This window comes from Chlorocebus sabaeus, chromosome 7 (genome assembly GCF_047675955.1).
Source record: "Chlorocebus sabaeus isolate Y175 chromosome 7, mChlSab1.0.hap1, whole genome shotgun sequence".
Classification (NCBI taxonomy): domain Eukaryota; kingdom Metazoa; phylum Chordata; class Mammalia; order Primates; family Cercopithecidae; genus Chlorocebus; species Chlorocebus sabaeus.
The window spans coordinates 102,243,689-102,256,173 of NC_132910.1; the positions used below are offsets into that span (position 1 = coordinate 102,243,689).

At 35.7% G+C, this 12,485-nt stretch overlaps 1 protein-coding gene across 2 annotated transcripts in view; it reads left to right on the top strand.

Annotated features, from left to right (window-relative positions):
- The window catches only part of FHIP1A (FHF complex subunit HOOK interacting protein 1A), a 264,702-nt gene that overhangs the window by 69,556 nt on the left and 182,661 nt on the right, over window positions 1-12,485 (top strand). For both annotated transcript variants that reach the window (XM_007999990.3, XM_007999992.3), the window contains one exon: window positions 12,289-12,413. The gene's annotated coding sequence lies outside the window, so the exon portion shown is untranslated. The remainder of the gene's footprint in view (window positions 1-12,288; window positions 12,414-12,485) is intronic.

Here is a 12,485-nt window from a genome sequence, read left to right on the forward strand (position 1 = left end):
ATTTAGTCGATAAACAGATGCTGTGTGTTAAGACAGGCTGTCATATGAAAGATGTTTGTGTTGAGGCTTGGGGCCAGAGCATTTTCCAAAAGGAATATTTGTGCTTAGAAAACTTCTTATAAATATTCTTGTTCAGACTTGAATTCCTCTTTTACTTCAGTGGGGTCACTGAATAGTTGTTGGTCATTTATTTCAGTTCCCTGCTATCGGGTCAGTAAAAAAGGTATTAGTGGAGTGTGGGTGATTTTTCTTTCCGCTGCCAAGTTAGAGGTTTGATTGTGACAATGAACTCTGAACAAATGACTTCATCTTTTTATGAGGAATATGCATATTAATGTCATTCAGACAGTTTCTTGGGGACATACAAAATATCGGTATTAATTATAGGGTTTGTGTAATACAATAAGAATAAAGAGAAGAGGGTTCCTGCCCTGACATCCTGCAGTATATCTAGTGAAACCTGACAGATCATGTGAAAGCTCTGTATTCTTCTAGTCATTGATGTCAGTGTTATGAGTTTAGACTGGGTAATCAATAATAATATCTTTGCCCTTTGCATCCTTCTACTGAAGTTTTCATTTTCCTTTCTTTGGCCTGTGGCCTTATTGTATTTTTGCTCCAGGATTTTAATTTGTGGGGCAGAGACAGTAGGCGTGATGTTAGCTAATTGCCTACAATACTGGCTGGCGTGGACTTGACCTTTCAAAATTGGAGCACAATACCAAAGATCACATTTTTACTTCAATGAGGTTCTTTGCTGTTTCAATCTGAGGGAATCTTATCTGGGGATTGCTTATCTGGGGATCAACAAATGCATATAAATGAGGGACAAGTGCTTGGTTCAGGAACTCCAGAGCCATTTACCAATCAGTCCTCCAACCTGTGTGGTGGTCTTTACATTTCTTGGAAGCATAATAGATTCAAGATATGAGGATAGGAGGGAGCCTGAAGCAAAGCAGTTCCCTAGATTTCCTCAAAGTTCCTTTTAACTCTGAAACTCTCTTGGAATTGTTCCTTTTTTTTTTTTTTTTTTTTTAACTTTACCGTATTTTTTCCAATAAGAAAAAAAAAACCCACCAAAGCAGCACTCTGAATCTCTTCTTCCTATGGTGGAACCTAGTATTATGGAATCTGTTTACACCTAAATGAGGAAGGTAAATTATAATTTCAACAGCATGCCAATCAGCAGACCTAGAAGCCATAACTTTTAAAAGAAAATTTATATTCTAATTTTTATTTGTTGCCTATGTTTCATAATTTTTTTATCTAAGATCTTTTTAGAAATGTTTATTAGCCCAAATGAGTGCTTACACAATATGGTAAACACATGGGAGACTTCTTTTTTTTTTTTTAAATTTTTGTACGTTATTGGGGAACAGGTGGTGTTTGGTTACATGAGTAAGTTCTTTAGTGGTGATTTGTGAGATTTTGGTGCATCCATCACCTGAACAGTATACACTGCACCCAATTTGTAGTCTTTTATCCCTTACCCTCTTCCCACCCATTCCCCTCTAGTCCCCAAAGTCCACTGTATCATTCTTATGCCTTTGCATTCTCATAGTTCAGCTCCTACTTGTGATTGAGAACATACAATGTTTGTTTTTCCATTCCTGGGTTACTTCACTTAGAATAATATTCTCCAGTCTCATCCAGATTGCTGTGAATGCCATTCATTCATTCCTTTTTAAGGCTGTGTAGTATTCTATGGTATATATACCACGGTTTCTTTATCTTCTCCTTGATGGATGGGCATTTGGGTTGGTTCCACATTTTTGCAATTGCAAATTGTGAGAAGCCATAACTTGAGGGTATTTTCCAGTTGTATACTCCTTTGTCTGGATGGACACTGGACATATGTAGGGTTAAGAAATACATATGTGATTAGAGGGCCTATTGTTTATTGAAAAACATATTACCATTAAATTAGAGTCTGGTTACTTATGATCTGATTTCAAAATAGCTTTGCCCTAATGATGTAAAACAGCTCTTTTCCTGTTAGTTGGCTTTTAACATGTATTCAGACCATGATTTTTTTTTTTTTGTACTTTAAAAAAGTGTGAGATAAAATTCACATAATACAAACACTATGAGTATTTTTGGTCAAGAGAATTTAAGAAAAGTTTATTGACTCAACACTTGGCCCATTTTTTTGACTTTGATGGCTGATAGGCTGGGTGCTATAAAGCCAAGTCCTTGCCTTCAAGGAGATCACAGCCTCCTGTGGGGATAAAAACATGTAAACAAATATTAATAGAAACATGTTGCAAGGTGCCCTGTGATTGCCAAGGATGTTTATTACACTTTCCTCTTTGAGCCTGCCTCTGAAAATAGTGGAATCTTTTCCTCTTGCCTTGCTTTTTTTTTTTGTAGCAACTACTTCATTGTCTTAATGTTTACTCTGTTAGGGATTTCATATGAAAGTTGGAATTTTGTCAGCCACTCTGTTCTTGCTTCCAACATTCAAAAGGCAGAAATGTAAGTGGTGATTCCTGAAGTTAGTGTATTTGTTGGGATTATAAAACATGTAGCACATTTAGGACTTGGTATAAAAAAGCTAGTTTTGAATGTTGAAATGTAGACTGGGTTTATACCAAGCTATTTTTTCCTGCAAGTCTGTGGCAAGACCATTGCACAATAAACTCCAAATCTGCTTGATTACTTAAGCCAGTCTTAATATTGCACATATTTGTTTTTATTGTACATTTCACCTTTCTCCCTTCCAAAAAACCCATTCCAGGAAAGGGTCTACTTACTGTCTTCTTTGCTTTGAAGTTTCCTGAAATTTTATCTCTCTCTCTCTGTTTTTTGTTGTTGTTGTTGCTGTTATCTCTTGCATGTTTGTAAATGTAATCGCAGTCAATGTCTTTTCCTTTTATACTGGTAAATGAAGGATTAGCTGGATAATGTTCATAAAGATCTCTAGAATCCTTAGAGAAAGGACTACATAAAATGAAATGGTATTATGCGAGATGAATAAACTACTTTCCTTTATTAAACCGAGTTTTATTAAGGTGAGTTTTTTCTCAATGCTAATCTGTTTTAAAAAATTTATTTTAGGACTCTAGCTTTATTAATAGTTAATGCTTCTTCATTTCCCTACTCTAAGGCATTTCTGAACTGGTGCAATTGTCATTTTTCCTCTTAACTTTATAAAGTATAGTATCTTTGAAATGTTACTTAAACATTCTTTGATGTCTCTCCTTGGCCCATGAAATGTAAAAATTGATTTTAATAATCTTATTTTATTAAAATCTTGCAACATTTTTGTCTAGTGCTAGAATATAATTTTCATAGCTAAATTTTAAAACTTAGACTTGAGTTTTATTTTACCTCTCTGTGTGAAAAGCTTAAAGGGCAAACTTATCTGGTTATACTTTACAGTTTCACAGAAAGATCCTTTTCCTCCTTTCACCATCTTGACAGTTGAGAAAGTCAAGGGAACAATCAACAGACTGGTTTAAGAGAGTGGAAATCTTTCCAGTGTCCTGGAATTTGCTTCCTCCCTGGTATGAAAGCTTATATTTGCAGCATACAAAGTGATGTTGTATAAAAATGTGAAGGACAGGTGTTTACTCTGGCCTTGACCAAGGTGAGAATTTGAGATGGAAGAGTCAGGCTCTGTATAGGGGATGTTTTGGAACTTGACCAGTCTGTCAGTTTTGTTACCTACCAATGAAACTGAAAGGTAAGTGAAGGCAATGCAGTTTCACAACTCATAATACAGCTTTAAAATTTTTTTTTTGGTTGATGTATTTTAAGCAGTTGAATATATTTTCCATAAATTTTACTGCTTTCCATTTACCTTTGAATAGAAGCCAATGAGGAGAAGTATTTAGAAGGTTATGAGCAATAACAGAATGAAATGTTGGAAAAGTCCTTTTGTGGCTTTCCTCAAGTGTGTACTGGTGGAAAAATTACTATAATTTGATAGTAAAATGTTGGAAAATGATTTTATTTACTATTTAGAAATAACACAAATGGGCCTTGCTTTTGAAATTCACAGGTTCAAAATATTTAGTTATGCCTCACTACCTCAATCTTTGCTGATTATGCTTTACATTGATGGAATTAAATGTGACACATTGCAATGTTGGATCAACCCCACAGTTCTAAAATTTAGGGTTTGATTAAATTCTAAAAAAAAAAAAAAAAAAAAGATATGTACTGTTTAGTGTGAGAAATGGAGACTTGTGAAATTTTGTTTTTAGCCTGACGTTGTCTGAAGGAAAGAAAGTATCCCAGTGATAGAGGAGGAAAAGAACATTAACAATACCTGATTGTAACTTGCCTGTTGAAATCACAGAAGATTCTTCGGCTTTGGAAGAGCAAATGGTGTTTTCAAAGCTAAATCCTTAGTGTCTGTACCGATCATAATATGGCTAGTCCCCTGAGAAATGGTACTTTTAATATGTGTGTCTGCCCATGCCAGTAATAAACACGTGTTTATTGGCCATTCAGCCCCAAAGCGTCCAGTTTTATCTTTTGGATATACAAGGGCATGTGCGGATGAAGGTCACAGCTTCATGATGCTTGCTGTGAGACTCATGGGTGTCAGCAGGAAAGCTAACAATGTAATTCCCATAATGTCCAAGGAATTCTTTAGAGGCCATCCTCTGATTCTTTTGCTTACCTTGTACAGGGGCTATCTATACAAGTTTCCTCAGGCTTTCAACAATGGTGTCATTAACTTGTACTTTAGAATTTGTAAGATTATATGAGCATTTTCAGTGGACTAAAGTCACCTGTCATTTGTTTTAATGGTTAAGGGTCAGGAATTGAAAGTTAGACTTGGGTTTTAGTCTCAGCTGTGCTACTGTGTGATTTTAGTTACTTAATTTCTGTAAGCTTCTGTTTTTTTACGTATAAAATAAGTATCCATTCATTCATTTGTTCATCCATTCAATAAACAGTAAGTACTTCCCACGTGCCAGGCCCACTCTTGGTGCTGGGAAGTGAGCAATGGGCAAAGAAGAGAATAATCTCCGCTGTCATGGAGCTTCAATTCATGGGGAAATGGAATGTAAATGAAAAGAAATTAAACATTTTGTGTATTTTCCACATGTGAATATATATGAGATGATGACAATTGCTACAGACAAAATGAAACAGCATCAGGGGTAGAGGTAAGATTGGAAAGCGATTTCTGTTTCATGTGGGGTAGACAGGAAAGGCTTCTGTAAATAGGTCATATGTAAGCAGAGACACAAATGAAGAGGAGGATGATATATGAGGATATCTGGGGATAGAGGCTCCAGGGAATAGCAAGCCTGGCAGGAGTTGCACATTCCTGAGGTGAGAACAAGCTTGGTGTGTCAGAGGGGCAGTGAGGAGAGGCCAGTGTGGCTGAAGTGGCTGAAGTAGGGTGAGGGAGGGGCAGAGCAGGATGGTGGTAGTGCCCAGCTTGTAGGACTGCTTAGGAAATAACATGCTTAACATGTACTTTATACATATTAAAAGAATAAAACACTATAACAGTTGAGGTTTATTTTGGGAATGCAAGAAGGGTTCGTCATGTTACTAAATATAAATAGAAAAAAGTCATCTGATTATTTTTTATAGAAAAGGCATTTGGTAAAATTCAATCTCTATTATTGATTTTTTTTCTTGAGACAGAGTCTTGCTTTGTCACCAGGCTGGAGTGCAATGGCACAGTCTTGGCTCACTGCAACTTCTGCTTCCTGGTTCAAGCAATTCTCCTGCCTCAGCCTCCCAAGTAGCTGGGACTACAGGTGCCCACCATCACGCCTGGCTAATTTTTGTATTTTTAGTAGAGACGGGGTTTCACCATGTTGGCCAGGATGGTCTCGATCTTTTGACCTCGTGATTCACCTGCCTTGGCCTCCCAAAGTGCTGGGATTACAGGTGTGAGCCACCGTGTCCAGCCATTTTTTGTTTGTTTGTTTGTTTTTTGAGACAGGGTCTCACTCTTTTGCCCAGGCTGGAGCACAGTGGCATGATCATGGCTCACTGCAGCCTCAAACTCCTGGGCTCGAACAATCCTCCCACCTCAGCCTCCTGAGTAACTGGGAAGCTGACATTACAGGTGTGCACCACCATGCCTGGCTAATTTTTTTATTTCATTTTTTTTGTAGAGACGAAGTCTTGCTATGTTGCCCAGGCTGGCCTTGAACTCCTGACCTTAAGAAATCCTCTTACCTCAGCCTCCAAAAGAGCTGGGATTACAGTTGTGAGCCATTGCACCTGGCCCTATTATTGATTTTATAAAAACCCTTTAAAATATAATAGGAAAATACCCTTAGCAAAGTAAAGTATGTTCATCTCAACCCAAAACCATCTGAGCCTAAATAGGAAATTTGAGAGCATTTCCATAAACATCAGAACCCAAAATAAGAATACTGTTTTCACTAATTGTTAATGGTATTTGGAATCATAAACCAGTGCTGCTGGATGAGAGAAAAAAATGAAGTTATCAAGGTATAAAAATCAGAAAGGAGGTAAATGAATGTTGTTTGCAAATAATGGGAATATATGACCTGAATATCCAAAAGAATAAAATGAAAAACTAATTATGAAGAATATGATAATCTATAAATGTGCCTGGATGCCAGAGTAATGTGTCAACATTCATAACTTCCATATATGCTAACAACCAGTTAGAAGATATATTGGGAAAAAAGGCCATTAGCATAAAAAGGATGAAACACCTAAGAATAAACTTAAGAAAATAATATGTGAAGGCGTTTAAAAATGCTCCTGAAGTGTAAAAAAAAGATATGAAAACATGGAAAGGTTCCATCATATTTTTGGATGCGAAGATGCCAATTCTCTGTGAATTAATCTGTATTTTAAGGTAATTCCTATAAAAATAACAACAGGTTTTTTGGGGGCCCTAAGCAACCTGGTTCTATGGTCATTTGGAAAAGTAAACAACCACAAATAGGACAATTCTGAAAAAGAGAATAAAATCTAGCTTAGTAAGTCTACAATAATTGAAACATTGGTATTGCCAGATACAATATTTAGCATATGATAAAGGTGGTATTTCAAATTAGTTGGGTAAAGTTGCTCAGTTCCATAACTGAGGAATAACCAGGTAGCTGTCTGGGGGAAAAGGTACTATTTGCAGCAGTATCTCAAATGTTAAGCTATGATAAACAAATTTAAAATATAAACTAGATTGTAGAATAACATGGGAAAATTATTTTATAATCTTGGAGTACGTACATATGGCCCTTCTAAGTAAGGCAGAAAACTGAGAAGCCATAAAAGAAGAGACTGATATATTTGATTACATTTAAAAAAAAACCTGAATAGCTTCTGCATACCTCAAGGAACAAGAAAATTGGGGGAAATATTTTCTTCTCAAATCTTGAATTAGTAAATAAAAATATTTACTAATTTTCCTAACAAAAAGCTCCTAAAAATCCATAAGAAAAAGTCCAACAACCCAGAAGAAAAGTGGACTAAGGATACAAATAGTCTAAAGGAAGGGAGATAACAGTGGCTTTTAAACATACGGAAAGATGCTTAACTTCACCCATTATCACAGATATGCACGTTACAACTACAGCGAGGTACCATTTATCACTGTTAGATGGATGAAGATTACAGTCTTATAACCTGTTCTGTAGAGTGTATAGGTGCAAAACGTTAGTCTATTTAGTGGGCAATTGGCAAAATCTATAATATGAAAAATTTCGTATTGCTTTGTCCAGGAATTTCAATTTTAGAAAATTATCCTAGATACAAAAACACAGTCCTAGACATACAAACATTCATACAAACTATGAATGTATTCTGCTTATACTGTACATACTTATTACATGCATGAGAAAATTATTTATGTACAAAGGTACTCATTGTAGTAGTGTTTATAATGGCTAAAGGTTGGGAACACCCTAATGCTCATAATGGGATACTGAATCAATACATTATATTACTGCTGTACACTTGAAAATGTGCGGTCATAAAAATTCACACCAGTGAATTCTCTTTATGTACCAATTTGGAAACATTGCCAATGTATAAAATAGTGTAATATGTTTATTCGTGTAAAAAAGGTTTATACAAGATGTTTTGTTTATCTATGAAAAGGTGCAATTTCTGGGAAAGCTAACTTGGTGGCTGAAGACATGCCTAGCCTCATTTCAAAAAAAATCTGCACGTAGCACATGCCTTGCTCTTAGCACTTAGTACATGCTCGTGGTGGTGGCAATTTTCATTGTAAAAACAAAGTTCCTTTGCCTCACAAGTTGATTTTTAACAGCTGAGTCTAGAAGAGGGCGGTCATCTCATTATAAATACTGCTTATTGAGTGTCAGACTTGGGTTTTTCACCAAGAATGCTGTATATACTTCCTGAAGTATGTTTCTTGGAGGTTGTCAATACTAGCTCTGCAAACCAAAGATGTCAAATAATATTGGGCTGAACAAAACTAAGCAAACTTATTTTCTACAAGGCCTTCTTAGAGCCTTAATACACATACTGTGCTTTGTAAATATTCAAGCAGAACATTTAGAATGTGGCATTTTCCCAAATTTATTTAACTACAGAACCTTAACCAATGACTACTTTAAAAAACCACCTTATGAGTAGTTGTCACATTGGGAAACATCGCTTTAATACTAGAATTTGGTTTCATTCACCTTCATTATTCATTTTAATAAGTCAGTATTCTTGGTGTATTTCTAAGATACTTGTGGTCTCTGCCTGCTTTTTTTCCTTCCCTTGTGGTATGCACCAATTCATGAATTTGTTTTGTAGTTGAGACCCTCCCAAAGTCATCCAAATTACACTGAGTTTCTTGGGTAAAAAAGAATTGTATATAATTAATGTGAAATCTCAGGGATTGATTGAATGGAAATTGAAGATTGAAGCTTCATTTGGTTCAACTTTCCTAAAGCTTTAGAAGGTTTACTGTTGAGAGGAGGAATGAAATCAACTTAATGGATACATTGTTGAGGAATCGTGAGCTTAATGTGGAGAAGACAGTATTACTGTGAGACTTAGAAGACATGGCTTCTACCTCTGTCTTCATCTTTTACCACAACTTAATTTTGAAGAGGTCACTCATCATCTCTGTGCTTCAGTTTTATCCTCTGTAAAACTCAGGGATTGCATTTAAGTGATCAGTATGGGTTCATCCATTTTAAGACTTTAAGTTATTATTAGCGTGCTTAATGGAATCAGTGAAGTTTGTAGACCTGTGTAGAGTATTTTGTTCTACTATGGGAGTTTCCACATGTGAATGTAATGTATTACCTGTCCCAGTTCAATCCTTTTTGAGAATGAAATTATTCAATAATTAGCTCATAGTCAGCTTCATGTATTTGAAAACTTGTTGAATTGTTTGAAACTTCTCTCTTCATTGGTTGGTTGGTTAATTATCCTCCAGGAAAGCGTTTGATTATATTACAGATCAATTAATACAATGCTATGGATAATCCACACCTCCTGTATAAATGTGCACCCCACTCCCATTTCTTTCTCTGGTGTATGGAGAAATCCATGATGTGGATATTAATTCTTTCTCACCACCCCAACGAAGTGTTCATTTGGTGGTTTTGCTGTGCTTTTGTGTACTCTCTGCCTATTAGCATATTTCTGAACTTGACATAGTAGAGGTCTAAATTCACTGAATTTATGCCATCTGGAAATGAGCTTTAAATTTTGTGCCTCTGTTGAAATTAGGGATGTGATATAGCTATTACACAGAAGGACTGTGAACCTGAATTTGATTTTATTATGTGGAGGTAGAATGTTTTGTTAGAAGGAAAGCATTTGCCTGGGGAGAGATTTGAGTATGACTGAATCGTTAACTGCCAACTTCCCCCCTTTTTAGCAGGAGACTTATTTTGTTTTTAAATGAGATGACAACCAAGAGAATTATCAAGAACCATGAATTTTAAGAGAGTTCTTTCAATTTACTTGAGTTCCATTTAACCTTGCTTTCGATGTCATTCTGTGCATTACTGTCAAAGGACTTGGCTTCCTTTGAAGTCATGAAGCGTTGCTGCTGGCGGAATCATGATGGTAAAATATAAGAGTGGTTCTTAGTAAAGCCCTTAACTGATACCCAGCAATGCCTTATTACCTAAGTAAAAGCATATGTGTGCGAGTGCCTAAAATTGTAGAGTGTAAGGGGAGGATATATGATAATGGACACTGAGATGGGAGAAGTATTTCTCATGAATTAGGGATGCCCTTTCATAATTCACAAGTTGCAAGATGAGAAAAGCCTTGAAATCACCGGAAAAGCATCTGGCAGCAATCTGTAATTCTTAAGAGGAGGTAAAAGAGCCTGTATCTCTCCAGCACGTGATGATAAAACTGTTCATGTGGGGTATGGAAAAAGGAGAATTCTGTTACTTGTAAAACCCTTTGCGATTAAATGGCCTGAGATTTTGTTATGAGGTGATACTAGTAGTTCCCAGGTGGTTAATAAATGATTAATTGATTAGAGCGAAGAAGGCTGATTTGAGGGTATTGAGGAAATTTGAATATGAGGAATTTGTTTTTTGCATGCAGAACGTTATCCTTTACTTTTCATACTCCACTCTTCTCATGCCTGGCCACTGTTACTCCTGTGTCTAGTTTTGAAGATTTAGGTCACATTGTGTCCCCCTACCCCCATTTTTTTCTTTTCACAAAATATTCGTTATAAGAAAAGGTACATTCTAAGCCTTTGACACACGTACACACATAGGTTAAACACACATACACAACACCTTTTGTAAAGACTTCTGGGGCCATCTTTTATTATATTGGACTATTGCAGAAAAGTTATGTGAATGAGTGGCTTACCGTTTGGGGCTTGAGAAATCATGGCTGTATAGAGATTTCAAAAAGACATATTTGTTGTACAGGACTCTGACTTTAATTGCTCCCCTCAACCCATCTAAAGATAGGAACCATTTTACCTATTATTTGTAAGTATATCAGAAGAAATTGCATCTTATTTTTTTCTTTTGCATAAGTAGTTGTGATCATATGTAATTACAACATTGTACTCTGCTTTTTCTTTCCACTTTGTATTATAAACTACATTTTCCCATTTTATTATAACTCATAACATCTTTCTTTTTTATTTAAAAATTACTTTAAAAAATTGACCTAAAATTGTATGTATTATGTACAGCTTGATGTTTTGAAGTATATTTATATATACATATTATGGAATAAAAAGTTTTTAATGGCCGACAGAATTGTGATTAAGTAAATTATGTGGTTGTGGCAAATGTACAGTTTGTGACAAACTGACTTCCTCAGTTATTGGCATTTAAGTCGTTTCCATGTTTATTTTTTATTTTTTTAAAACCCTAAGAGAGGCTTCTTGCACCTACGCAAGAAAAAATTGGGGGCAAATCCATAGAGTAAAGTGAAGGCAAGTTTATTAGGAAAGTAAAGGAATAAAAGAATGGCTACTCCATAGGCATAGCAGCCTGTTTCTGTGTTTTAAATTTAAGTATAGTATTTATTATTTCCTTTAAAAAATGTACTCTCTTGAACATTTTCTCTGGCTTCCACTTATTGTGTTGTCGAATAGTGGCTTTGTGGTTTTGTTTAGTATTTATGTTAGCTTCTGGCTAACTGCTAAGGGTTAGACTCTCTAGATGTTCTTATTGCTCTCTTGGACACCTCTAGGTTTTGTTCTGTGTTTCTCCCAGGTAGAATAATTTCCCAGCCTGCTTCTCTTCAAGCTCATGTTTTTCTGGTTGTAGGATAGGCATTAAGTGACACATTTGATCTTGCCAGTTAGACCTGATGATAGGAGATGTGTGTCTAACACCAAAGTAGACTTTGCCCATTGGGTGGCAAAAACCTGAACTTTGAATTGTCAGTATCTAGAGAGGTCAGAGTGTCAGTATCTAGAGAGGTCAGAGTTACTCGGAAATATTTGGGAATATTGTACATTTTTTGAAATTGTTTATAAAAAGTTTTTTGTGCTCCTTTCTTTGCTATTTTATATTATGCTATCATTATTATCTTAATATGATGCTGTTGACCCATGGATGTGGATTTACTTTCACACTTTTTTTCACTCGTAAAAGAAGCACATAATTGTTTGACATCTCTTATAAGATGGAAGAATCCTTTTCTATTTTCTGTTACCCAGCAGGAGTTTCTCATTTTTGGCTAGCATTCAGATTTCTAAATAAAGATTTGCTTTTTGCTTATTTATTTATTTTTTTACGGTGAAGACAAATGCACACTGGGAGAACCCACTCAGTGTACAACATGTAGTGGTAAATGGGAGCAGAGAAAAAGTAGAGATACTCAGATTGAATTTTGCAGTTTATTAATTATTATTTTTATTCCTCTTCACAGATTTTTAAAGTCTTCTTCTAGGGGTTTCCAGCAGAGCTAAATGTTAGAGAAATCTTTCCGCTCCTCTGAAGAGTGAAGTGAGCAAATACAACCCAGCAGTAGGTTATTGAAGACAGCAGCCCCAGGTAATGTCTTCTTTTCTCATTATTATTGACATGTGTTCAGTAGTGCTCAGTAATATGTTATACTTTTTTTTT